We start from the raw sequence: 12,323 nt of genomic DNA, 5'->3' as shown, positions 1-12,323 counted from the left end.
AGAGAGAACACAATACTTCCACACTTATTCTTGTGCCTCAGTCATTGCACAGAAGGGAACTGTGTGGACATTCTTAGCTGAAAAAGACTTGAGGGAGGGAATTTTCTAGGTTATGAGTCTCAAGAGTTGAAAAAGCCAATCCAGAAGGGAATTGGGACGGGTATTTGAGTGAGGCAACCTACATTTTATGTCATAAGGCATACATTTTCCCACTAAATCAAGCTACATTAAGTATAATGCTGAAAATTGAAATTTAAGGCACAAAACTTTCAATAGTGAGAATCAATAAAATAGAATTTTATTTTTTTCTTCCAGTTTTAGTGAGCTATAATTGACATATAGCACTGTATAATTTTAAGGTGTACAGCATAATGATTTGACTTACACATATCATGGAATGATGACCACAAGTTCAATGAATATCCATTACCTCATGTGATACCAGATAAAAGAAAAAGAAAAAAAATTTTCTTGTGATAGGTTTGTTTCACTTAATTTGCTCTGAGGTTATTTATTTTTTTCTACTAACTTTGGGTTTTGCTTGGTCTTCTTTTTCTAGTTCCTTTAATTGCAAAGTTAGGTTCTTTATTTGAGACTTTTCTTGTCTCCTGAGTTAGGCTTGTATCAGTATAAACTTCCTTCTTGGAACTGCTCTTGCTGGGTCCCAGAGATTTTTGGATTGTTGTGTCTTTGATTTCATTTGTCTCCAAGTGTTTTCAATTTTATCTTTGATTTCTTCAGTAACCCACTGGTGGTTTAGGAGCATGTTGTTTAGCTTCATATGTTTGTGGGTTGGTTTTTTTTTTTTTTTTTTTTTTTGCAGTTTTTTCCTTGTAGTTGATTTCTAGTCTTATGACATTGTGATTTGAAAGAATGCCTGGTATGATTTCAATCTTAAATTTACTGAGACTTGTTTTGTGGCATAGCATGTGATCTAGAATGTTTCATGTGTGCTTGAAAACAATGTGTATTCTGCTGCTTTTGCATGGAATGTTTATATATGCGTGTGTGTGTGTGTATATCTGGTCTGATGTGTCATTTAAGGCCAGTATTTCCTTACCGATTAAAGTGATTCAAAATGGTAAAAGCAGCATTTTAAAGCACTTCAATGTCTACAAATTATAACATCTATTGAGATATACATCACTGTCCCCATTTTACAGATGAAGATACTGAAGTTAAAAATGTTGTTATCTGCTAATAATTGCACAGCTAGAAGGTCGAGAAACTGAAAGTTGAAACAGGTCTACATTTTAAATCCGATGCTAATTATAGTTCAATTATAGTTCAACCAGCTCAATGATATTCATTTATTTTTATTTTATGTTTTTTTTTTTTTGGTGCTGAGTGGACTAGGTGTTCAAGGAGTTTATTTAGGGGAGGAGAATTAATCATATCTGTTCTTCCTCAGGAACAGTCTTTAAACAATACTGAAGGAACTTGGAAAGGTGGGGCTCTGGTGGGGAGGGGCCACAGCCAGACAAAATGGCAAGACATGATCGCAGGCACTACCAACGTCATGACACAGCAGAGGGTGCAAGACAGGGGCTCCTGTCTGGGCTCCAATCATTCTGGAATGAGTTGGGATGTGGAGGGAGGGGAGAAGCAAGGGAAGGGAGGAGAGCGGTGGGTCAGCACCACGGACCCATTGGCTCTGTCCTCTGATAACGTAGCCATCCCACTGTGAAGTAAGGAAGGTTTGGGGTTGCTTCTCTCTGGATCCCACCCCTTATCCTCCAAACCATACCTCTCAGCTCTTTCTAGGCCACCTTCATCCCCAGCCTTGGCCAGGATTATTCCCCCTAATAAAGCCCATCCAGCAGCCCCTCGCCAAGTCCCTCCTCCCACACTCCATTGCCAGACCTACCCACTTTAACGCATGTGTTCTTAACTGCTCCATTGTGGAGGCGAGAGGCTGCGCCTTTTGAAACCACAATGCACACCCCACTCGAAGCCCCACCTTGTCTAGAACCCAGACCTTGACCTCACCTCAAGTTTGACCCATTCCTGAATCCCACTTCGTTCTTTGCACAAGATTTGACCCCTTTCCACGGTATTTATTTCTAATCCTCTCATTTAGACAAAACACATTTGGGTCTCAACAAAATTTCTGAAAGACATTTTGTTATCTTTTAAGCCATAGTGTAAATAAAACTATGGTTATGATCTTTATCAGTTTTTACATCACCACTGTTTCTGCTTACAGAAAAATGAAGAAAAATGCACAAAATAATAAACTGATATACTATGATACTTAGTAATTAATAGAAATGAATATTAATTTGGTACTAATAATATACATAGAATCCTTACTACTGAAAAAAGTTGATTCTCGATTTAAGGATGGAAACTATCTGGATTGATTTAGTCTTTTAACAAATATCTACTGAGTACTTACATTGTTCAGTTACTAAATATTGCTATAAATGGTCACCAATAAAAAGGACATAAATGAACTCATTTACGAAACAGAGACAGACTTACAGACATAGAACACAAACTTACTGTTTCCAGGGGGGGAAGAGGGAGTGTGGAGGGATAAATTGGGAGTTCAGATTGTAGATACTAACTACTATGTATAAAATAGATAAACAACAAGGTCCTACTATACAGCACAGGGAACTATATTCAATATCTTATAGTGGCTTATAATAAAAAAGAATATGAAAATGAATATATATATATATGTATATATATATATATACATATATATATATATCTCACTATACTGTACACCAGAAAGAAGCAAAACATTGCAAATGACTATAAATTTTTATTTTTCAATAAAAAATAAAAACAAAACAAAAGTGAGCAAATTGGAAAAGCCTGACCTCCCTTGGTTTAACGTGGAGGGAGGGTTCAAAGGCACAGAATCCCCACCCTAGTTCCCTGATCTGGAGTGAGGGCTATCATGGCGAAGAAGGTTAAGGACAAGCCATCAGAACTGCCTCTACCCAGAAAAATAGTAAATCAGAAGCAAGCCTGTATCCCTGGGGGAATACAGGTTGCAGAGATTAGGGTCATCACCAAGAACTCAAATTTTACTTTCTAAAAAATGTCTATTTGCTTTTAAATGATACATTTGTAAAATACAATTAATTACTAAATACAGTATTAATGACTAAAATACACAAAAGACATAAATATACAAGATCATGTTTTTAAATTTATTAGATAAAATGGACCAGAAATCCCACTCCATTATAAACATTTCTAAATCCGTCACATACTGTGGCTATCTCAGCACAGCCTGGTAGTGACAGTTTGCAGACGGGCACTCAGCACAGACAGGCACCTGGCCTGGCACTTTGATATCACTGCTGTGGCCACTGCCTACCATTCTAGTTGGCCAGTCCCTCAAGGAGAGGCCAGGGGAATTCAGGGCTCACCGGGATGCACTTCCCTCACTCTGGTCTTGTGCCCCAAGTGCTGATGGCCCTCCTTGCTCTCTAGTTTTTCCCAACAGCAGGTGTCTGTTTCTGTTTCCGTTTTTCAATCCAGCTTTTAGATTTTTCTCAGGAGAAGTATGAGTTGAATACCACCTATGCCATTTCAATTGTAGGAAAAAGCCCTATTAGATGGTTTTTAGGATTTGCTTTCTTATTTCCCTTCAAACACTGCACCTTCTTGAGGACAATCATCAAACCTGTACTACGTTAGGGTCAAGAAACTACAGCCTACTACCTGCAGCTTGATTTTGGGAGAGTTTCCTGGAATATAGCCACTCACTTCCTGACTGTGATTCATGGCTGATGCACTCTCCACTGGCAGAGGTGTGCGTTTATGACAGAGACTGTGTGACCTGCATCACGTATAATATTTACCAATTGCTTCTTCACCGAAAAAGTTTGGCGACGACTCCTCTATTTCATCCGTATTTTCCTGTACCTCCTGGAATTTTCAGGCATTCATGCAACCATGCACTCATTCAACAAACATTTATTAAAAGCTGCCTACGAACCAGGAACTGAGCAATATTCTTGAGATACAAAGGTAGAAAGATACAATTTTTAAAATTGTGGCATGTAATATACTGTGCACAATAATTTCTATTGACTGAGGGTTAAAAGACAATTCTGAGCATAGCATTTATTATTCTGGGTTGGGAAAGTTATTAACATATTATCTTAGGCCTTGGTGTTATTATTGTGATCTTATTTCTGATACTCTCAGGCAGAAAGGGGTCTAGAACATTCAGTTTGCTCATATGGACATGCTAAGTCATGCTCACCACTTCCTTTTATCATCATGATGATCTTTTATTTAAACGTACATTTATGTTTTCACTGAAACAAATACAAATATTTCAAAGGCAACATTTTTTTTTGTTTAATTTCATAAAAATATATAACCTTTTCATGTCTATCTGGTTGGTGAAAACAGAATCCATTTTTTTTTTCTTCTGACGTTTTTTGGATTTGAGTTTCTCATCTCACTAATGAACATTCAAATAACAATTAGTTGTCATGAGGCAGAGCATTTTCTTGCTAAAATTGCTTCTCATTTGCATGATACATTTCTTCATTTCATAAACTGTTTTAAAGTGAGAGTATATTATTATCCAAATGATTTATTCTTGCGGGAGGGTATAGCTCAGTGGTAAAGCCTGCGCTTAGCATGTGCGATGTCCTGGGTTCAATCCCCAGTACCCCCGTTAAAAATGCAAATGATCTAATCTTAATTTTTTGAATCACTTATTTTCTTTACACTCTTTAAAATAAGATGACAATCTGGAATCCAAATCTGTATGTAGTGATATCACAAAATAATCCACACTCCTGGATGCATGATGAGACCAACTTGACTCACATAAACCACAAGCAGATACATGCACCTCTTGTTTCCTCTGGAAGTAGTTCACTCTCTATCACTCTCAACAGAGCTGTCACCTAGTAAATACACATAATGGGAGATTCATGAACCACCGTGGCATGAAAAAGTGTTTTTGTAGCAGCAGAAATGTAATTAACTGAAGCTTCAGGAGTATCCTTGAAGGGAAAAACAAACCTGAGGCAACGTTTCTCAGGCAATGCTACATTTGTATGAAATTCTCCAACTTTTCTGTCTCACACTTCAAACGCTTCACAGACTCCTGAAGAATTTGTTCTAAGGGTCTTGCTCTTGATTGCCTCTAGACATCTGAATGTTTATCTTCCTGTCTGTAAAGGTAGCACTTTAACACTTATTGATATGCAATTAATATTAATATTTAATTTCTAATTATTAAATTTGACAACTTTCCTAACAGCAGAGTGGGAATTATCCAGGAGCTTGTTAGAAATGCAGATTCTCTGGTTCTGCCCCAGACACACTGAATTGGAACTGGCTCTTTTAACAGGATCCCCAGGTACCTGGCAAGCGTGTCAAAGTCTGCAAAGCCTTGGTTAAGATTTTGAAGCTGATGGAGCATAAAATCATTCCCAAAACACTATCAGGGAGGATTCCTAAGATTCCATTTCCTGTGGAGCAGAATCAATGGCTTTGGCAGTGGGGCTGAAGAGGGGTGGGAAGGAGCGAGCATGGCTTGTGTTGGCCAAGAGACTCTTCACTTCCTTGGCCAAGGGTCTTCTGGTTAAAGCAGATGTCTTCCATTAAGACAATGCAGGAGATGAGTGCTTATTTCTCTGCTGCTCCTTATTGCTCTTTGCACTTTTTTGGAGCACAGGCAGTTCCAGAAACCTTCCCCGAGCTCCAGGGCACTTCACTCCTAACCATGAAAATGTGGTTATTTATACACAGGTTTTACTTCCCCCACTACGTGGTTACATTGCCTGAGTGTAGAACCCATGTTTTCTTAAATCTCCACATGGCCAAGGATAATATTGTGCACATTGTGGGCCCCAATTAACATATGTCCAAAGGCAGAAAAGAGAAATTTCTGAAAGCTAGAAGACAGAAATCCTAGAAGGAGGGAGGAAGGAAAGGATTTTTTTATGATTAAAATTGGTGAGTTTGATCCAGGTAAAGAATTTTACAGAAGGGTCAATATAACTGGTAAAATGTCGATAAAGAACACCTAAAGCTACGACTTACTGAGCATTTACCATCTGCATAACAGTATGCATATATATATATATATATATATATGATGTCATTTATTCTCTGCAGTAAACCTCTGCAGTGGGTACTAGCATGAACATCATCTCAATAGACTGCTAAAGACAGATTCCAGGGCACCACATCCAGACCTTTGGACGTATTCAGTAGATTTTGAATGCGAAGGAGGAATCTGCACTTGAACAAACATCCAAGCTGATTCTGATGCACCATACCTTGATGACTCACCTAGACTTTCAGCTTCTATTTATATAATCCAAGAAAACATTAACATTTCTGGCAGCCCACATCACAGTTTTCTGATGTTAATTTTGCATGCTAATCAAAACGCTTAAGTTCTTTTTATACGAATTACTTTTAAGACAGATACTGTCTCCCTCCAGCTTCATATTTGTACAGTTCAAACTGAGAGCTGCAATTAACAATTATGTTTTCACTGCTGTTCAATGTCATGTGGTGAATCTAGTCCAGTCTGTTGAGAACATTCTGGATATTTGTTCTATTATACCATGAATTTTCATCTCATTTCAGGCTTACATCAGTCACATATTCGATAAAGGGGTCCATTACTTGTAAGTTGATAATGAACCCCCTAAAAGAAAAAGACAAAGGACAGAATGCTGTGATCTCATTAGAGGCTTCCTTAGAGGTGGATACACACCTGTGAGTTGAGAATTTTCAGCTCTAATTATTCCACCAACTATAAAATCACCTATGTCATCTTCTCTCCAGTTTTTATTTCTCTAGTGGATTAGGAAACATGACACATTTTATTAAATACTTTGCCTTGCTGATCAAGTTGTAATATTTCTTTTAAAAAATGAAAACAAATATATGTATGTATATGCATGACTGGGACATTGTGCTGTACACCAGAGATTGATACACTGTTATTGACTGCACTTCAGTAAAAAAAGTTACAATATTTCTATCCCTTTCCCCTTTTGTGCTAGTACAGGAAGTTACAGAAAAGGAAGTTCGTCTGGGATTTCATTCAATATATTTTTTTAAACATCTATCGATGTCTGAGTTCTGTCTAGTCTTTAATGAATACACACACTAGAGTGAAGAGTTCTTTTCTTCTCTCCCATGTGGTCATGAACCATCCATTCAGTAACACCCTCTAGAATTGAGTAAGACAGTGCAGGTAAAGAGGAAACATTGTGCTTCCTTCCCATAGTGGCTTTCAGGTGGTTCTCCATGGAGTTTTAGGTACTCCAGGGAGATGCCAAAAGGTTCAGTCTAATAAAAAAACAAAGTGACAGGAGGAATTTTTGTGGAAACTTAGGTTATGTAGTTGAGACATTTCTTTTGATCCAAATTAACACAGGGACCAAAACAGAAGGGATTTTGGATATCGGCCATGCTTGGTGACATCCTCTCTATTTTCTTCAACTATTATTTAATTCTTTTAGAGCTATTTATCTTTTATAAACTTAGCCAGTCTCATCACTTCCCATTAGGCTGTCAGTTTCCTAAGGAAAGAGGACATTTTTATTCTTCTTTTAAAACTCTAGTATAGCACTTTGCCCAATGTTAGAAGACAAAAGTTATTTGAGGAGTAATGACTTTTGGCAGGCACCTGAGAGGACAGAGGTTCAGAGAACCGACAAAAAGTAGGGAAATTACAAGAGAAAATTGTGTTAGAGATCAAGTAAGTGAAGCCGCACATAATTTTGCCTTGGGTAGACCTTGGGCTCACTCTATCCCTCTAGAAATTGGGGCACATTAGGTCATCAAAATTGCCTCATTTCCAAAGCCTTTTTACAGGCGATGTAGAAGCAATCAAATGTAATTCACAAATTGGAATTTGACCCAAAGGTGGAATTAATTGCTTGCTCAATTATATACCAGATATTTAGCATCTATGATCCCATATTGAATTCTCAAACATCCGATGAAGTGATTATTACTGTTGGTTCTATTCTACAGATGAAGAAAAGGAAGCATGGAGAGAATTGTCCCAAAGTAAACAGGGGAACAAGGAAATTCCAGGCAGCCTGATTGAAAGACCCCGCACTCTCTCAACTCTCATTCTGTGCTCCATTCCTCCTAATATATAAGAATATTTAATATAAAAAATCTTTAATGCAGTCACAATAAATTTATGTTTGATAAGTGTAACTGCTTATCCTTTGACTCAGCCTGCTTTAGGCTCTTGTGTGCCATCTGTATAGAGAATGGAAAATTGCACTGTCCTGGGGTGTTGGGATCATCTTCTATTCAGAAGACCAAGTCTGTTACAGTAAAAAAAAAAAAGGATAATTACAAGGAGAAAAGTTATGTTCCAAATACATATATAATCATACTGGTTAGTGTAATACAATATGAAATCTATGTCTTTCTATCTCTCTCTCTATATATACACATATATATGTATGTATAATTGATTGCCATTTATAATCAATTACACCTGCAAAGTCTTGTCTTAGTGATAAGATTAGTATAAGTGTAAATAAAGAGAGAAATACCTTAAGATAGCCTTTATGAAAATTACAACAAGGGTTATACCCAAATGGGAAAGTTAGGTATAACAACTCTCTCTCCCAACATTGCGTTTAGTACTTTTAATGTAATGTGTCAAGAAATATGCAAAACATTTTCTTAAATTGATCCAATATACTAAAAATAAAAAAAAAACAGTTAAAACTAACCCAATTCAACATTTATTATTTGTTGGTTCAATATCAAAAATTCTAATATATGAGCTTTAATGATAAAAACAATTAATCAGCCAGGAGTTCATCATGGAAAAATGCTATGGTGATTGATCTCCATTTCAGAACTCTTAAAGCTCTCTCAGCTTAAAGCAGACAATTACTTCAAAGATACTGCATTATTATTTGCTCCTGGTGCAGCAGGCATCAACAACATAATTTACATACCTGAATATGCATTAGGTTCTCACTCAACATAGCATCTGAAAATTAATTTAACTCAATATGTTATAGTAAAAAAACTCTCTGAAATATGTGTTAAATATGAATAAACATTTTAGTAGAACCAACTTTGAGAAGTCTAATCAGGCATCATTATGCCTAAACAAAACATATAGCTTTTTACTTTACCAAATCAGTTTTTTTTACTAAAAAAGGGGAAGGGCTTAGGTATAGTCTGATGGATTTATCATACAGGTAGCCATTTAGAGATTAATGGCTTTAGTTTTTAGTTTGAAATGTCTATATCAAAGAAGTTAATTGGCTCATTGCCTCAATAATCATTTTACCTTGGGGAAGCTCTGTAGTTTTTGAGCGCTCTCAGATCCATGATATTAGTATATTTTCTTGCGAGTCTGATGGCCAGATGTAAAGTTCTCATTACTGTCATAAGAAGTTGAAGAATAATGTATTTGGTTGTATCTTTTTATTTGAATTCTTAGTTATACTTAATTAGATAAGGCACTGATTGTTTAGATCTCTTAGTTAATAATCGTTTTCCTGTTTCACTTTTAACAAAGAAAAAATTTTAAGATTGATGTTTATTTTATATACTTTATTTTATATTTGTATAAAATATGTTCATATTTTATTATATTTATATTATATTTTTATGCAGCACACTTTAAATACAAGGTGTGCTCATATAGACAGGCCCTATGTAAAGAGAATACAGAGTCTCATTATGATTATATACTGGTATTATCATTGTGGTGATAAACATAGTTAGAGATTGCTACTCAGTATAAAAAACACCAAATAAATGAGTTGATATAGCATCATGTACTGCCTGGTGCTCCTACATGATGCACTGAAAAGTCTATACTGAGCAATTCTTATATGTACAGAATTGGACTAAGAGTGAAATATAAGACAAAGAAGATGCTAACCCTAACTACAGCAAAAAAAAAAAAAAAAAAAGAACATTTAAAATAGCATTTCAAGTTTATAAAAAGCTTTCCATATATTACCTCATTTCATTTTTACTACGGTCTTAAAATTAGACAGGAAAGATAGCAGTATATGCATTTTGAGACGAAGTGCTTGTGCAGAAGGAGGTTGGACAGCTTGGCCATCATCACCAAGCTAACAGATGGCAGTGCTGGGGCTTGACCTTGGTGCTCTTAATTCCAGATGGAGAGAGATTTCTTTTGTTTTAGTTATCGTAACCTACATTGTATTAGACATGGACTGTTGCTGTAAGGATGTTTGATGATGTAGCACAAGAAGTAGCTCATACTTCTACTTAATGGAACATTACATTTTCATTTTTAACTCCAAGCAAGAAGGATCTCTTTCTAACAAAAAAGTAGTAGGAAGCTCGTCCAAATACAAAATACAATGAAATTTCAAGCCTCATAAATAAAATGTAGCATCCCTTCCTTCCTTCCTCCCTTCCTTCCTTCTTTTCTTCCTCCCTTCCTCCCTTCTTTCCTTCCTTCCTTCATGCCTTCCTTTGTTTCTTCTCTGAAACATTATGTACTTCTCTTGGGGGTATAAAATAGTGCAGTCACTTTGGAGAACAGTATGGTAGTTTCCGAAATGTAAACATATAGTTACCGTATAATCAAAAATTCCACTTCTAGATATATATCAAAGATAAATGAAAACACAAGTCCATACAAAAACTTATAAACAAACATTAATAGCCACATTATTCATAGTAACCAAAAAGTGGAAACAACCCAAATATTCATCAACTGATAGGTGGATAAATAAAATCTGACATATCCATACAATGGGATATCATTCAGCCATGAAAAAGCATAAACTACTGACCCATGCTACATTATGGATGAATCATGAAATAGTATGCTAAGTAAAAGAAACCAGACTAAAGGACCACATATTGTATAATTCCATTTATATGAAATATTTAGAAAAGGCAAATTTATAGAGACAGAAAGTAGTTTGATTGTTGTTCAGGGCTGGGGAAGGGAGAGAATATGGAGAGATTAGATGACAGCTAAGGAGTCCATGTTTCTTTTTAGGGGAATGGATAGTCTAAAATTGATTGTGGTTATGGATACACAACTCTGTAAATACACTAAAAGCTACTGAATTGTACACTATAAATGGATAAATTATGTGGCATGTGAATTATACTCAATCAAACTGTTAAAAAATTTTAAAAAGTTAGTTGATGAAGACAACATATGAAGAACTCCTTATAAAAATAACCATATAGGACAAAAGATAGAAGAAAGGAAGGAAGGAAGGAAGGAAGGAAGGAAGGAAGGAAGGAAGGACGGACTCCACACAGGATTTACTATATGCAGCTTGGGTGAAGCAGGCAAGGGAGTAGGAAAGAAGAAAACCACATGCTGAGATAATGTTAGTTTCCCATTTGGTGGTGGATTCAAGGGTGTTTATTACACTATTAAAACAAACAAAAATATTTTCTAAAAGATAGCTCTTTTCAATGAACAGTGATGATATTGGGCCACAAGCCAGGATTATGATTAATCCAGTTCTGTTGACTTAAGGTCCAGAAAATAAAATAACTCATGATTTGAAATGATAGAAGAAGGAGGAAAGCCTATGAAAACACATGAGGATGTAGGTGGCAGAATTTATAAAAGTAGATTTTTTTTCCACCTAAGTTTTCCATTAATGTTGGATTAATCAGTCACAATCAAAACATCAACAATCAGAACGGTAACCAAACAGTCACTTCATGGTAACTCTGAAGAGCAGTTCAATGGTGGAAGTATGAATTGAATGACACAGATTAATTAAATCTCTTAATATTCTCATTGGTAAAAGAAGATCATTGGACTGGATGATTTATGAAATCCACACTGGCTCTCGGATTTGATCAATCTGAGACATCTAAATGTCATCTCTTCTAGGAGGCTATTCCTTATTACTCGAGTGTCTTGACCACTATGATGAGCTGAGATGTTACCCAAGTAGTCTCCTATGCTGACTCTATGAAAATATCAACAAGTATGAAAAAACTTCATGTCCCAATAGAGTTGATAAACATTATGTTTTCAAAAGAAAATAATTTAGCCATGATGTGAGAATTTAGAGATAAACGTTTTTTTTCTTCCCTCTGTAATACTGGTCTATCAATAATAGTTACCTGACTAAATGAAGATGATAAAAGAAAACTGATAAACATTTCAGAAGGCTGCTATAGAAAATGAAGGTGGAACATGGACTAGAAAAATGAGGAGATAATTTTTTCTGTAATTACTGTTTGATATTAGCTTTTCCATCAACAATGATGAATTACAATTTTAAAAAAAGAATATATTATTGGAATATTGGGCTGCAGTACAGCTAAGATTAAAATTAACAGCTGGAGTGTTGGTGAGGTAGCTA

The sequence above is a fragment of the Camelus dromedarius genome, chromosome 4, assembly GCF_036321535.1.
Source record: "Camelus dromedarius isolate mCamDro1 chromosome 4, mCamDro1.pat, whole genome shotgun sequence".
In the NCBI taxonomy this organism is placed as follows: Eukaryota; Metazoa; Chordata; class Mammalia; order Artiodactyla; family Camelidae; genus Camelus; species Camelus dromedarius.
Note: the sequence above shows the minus strand (reverse complement) of the source record.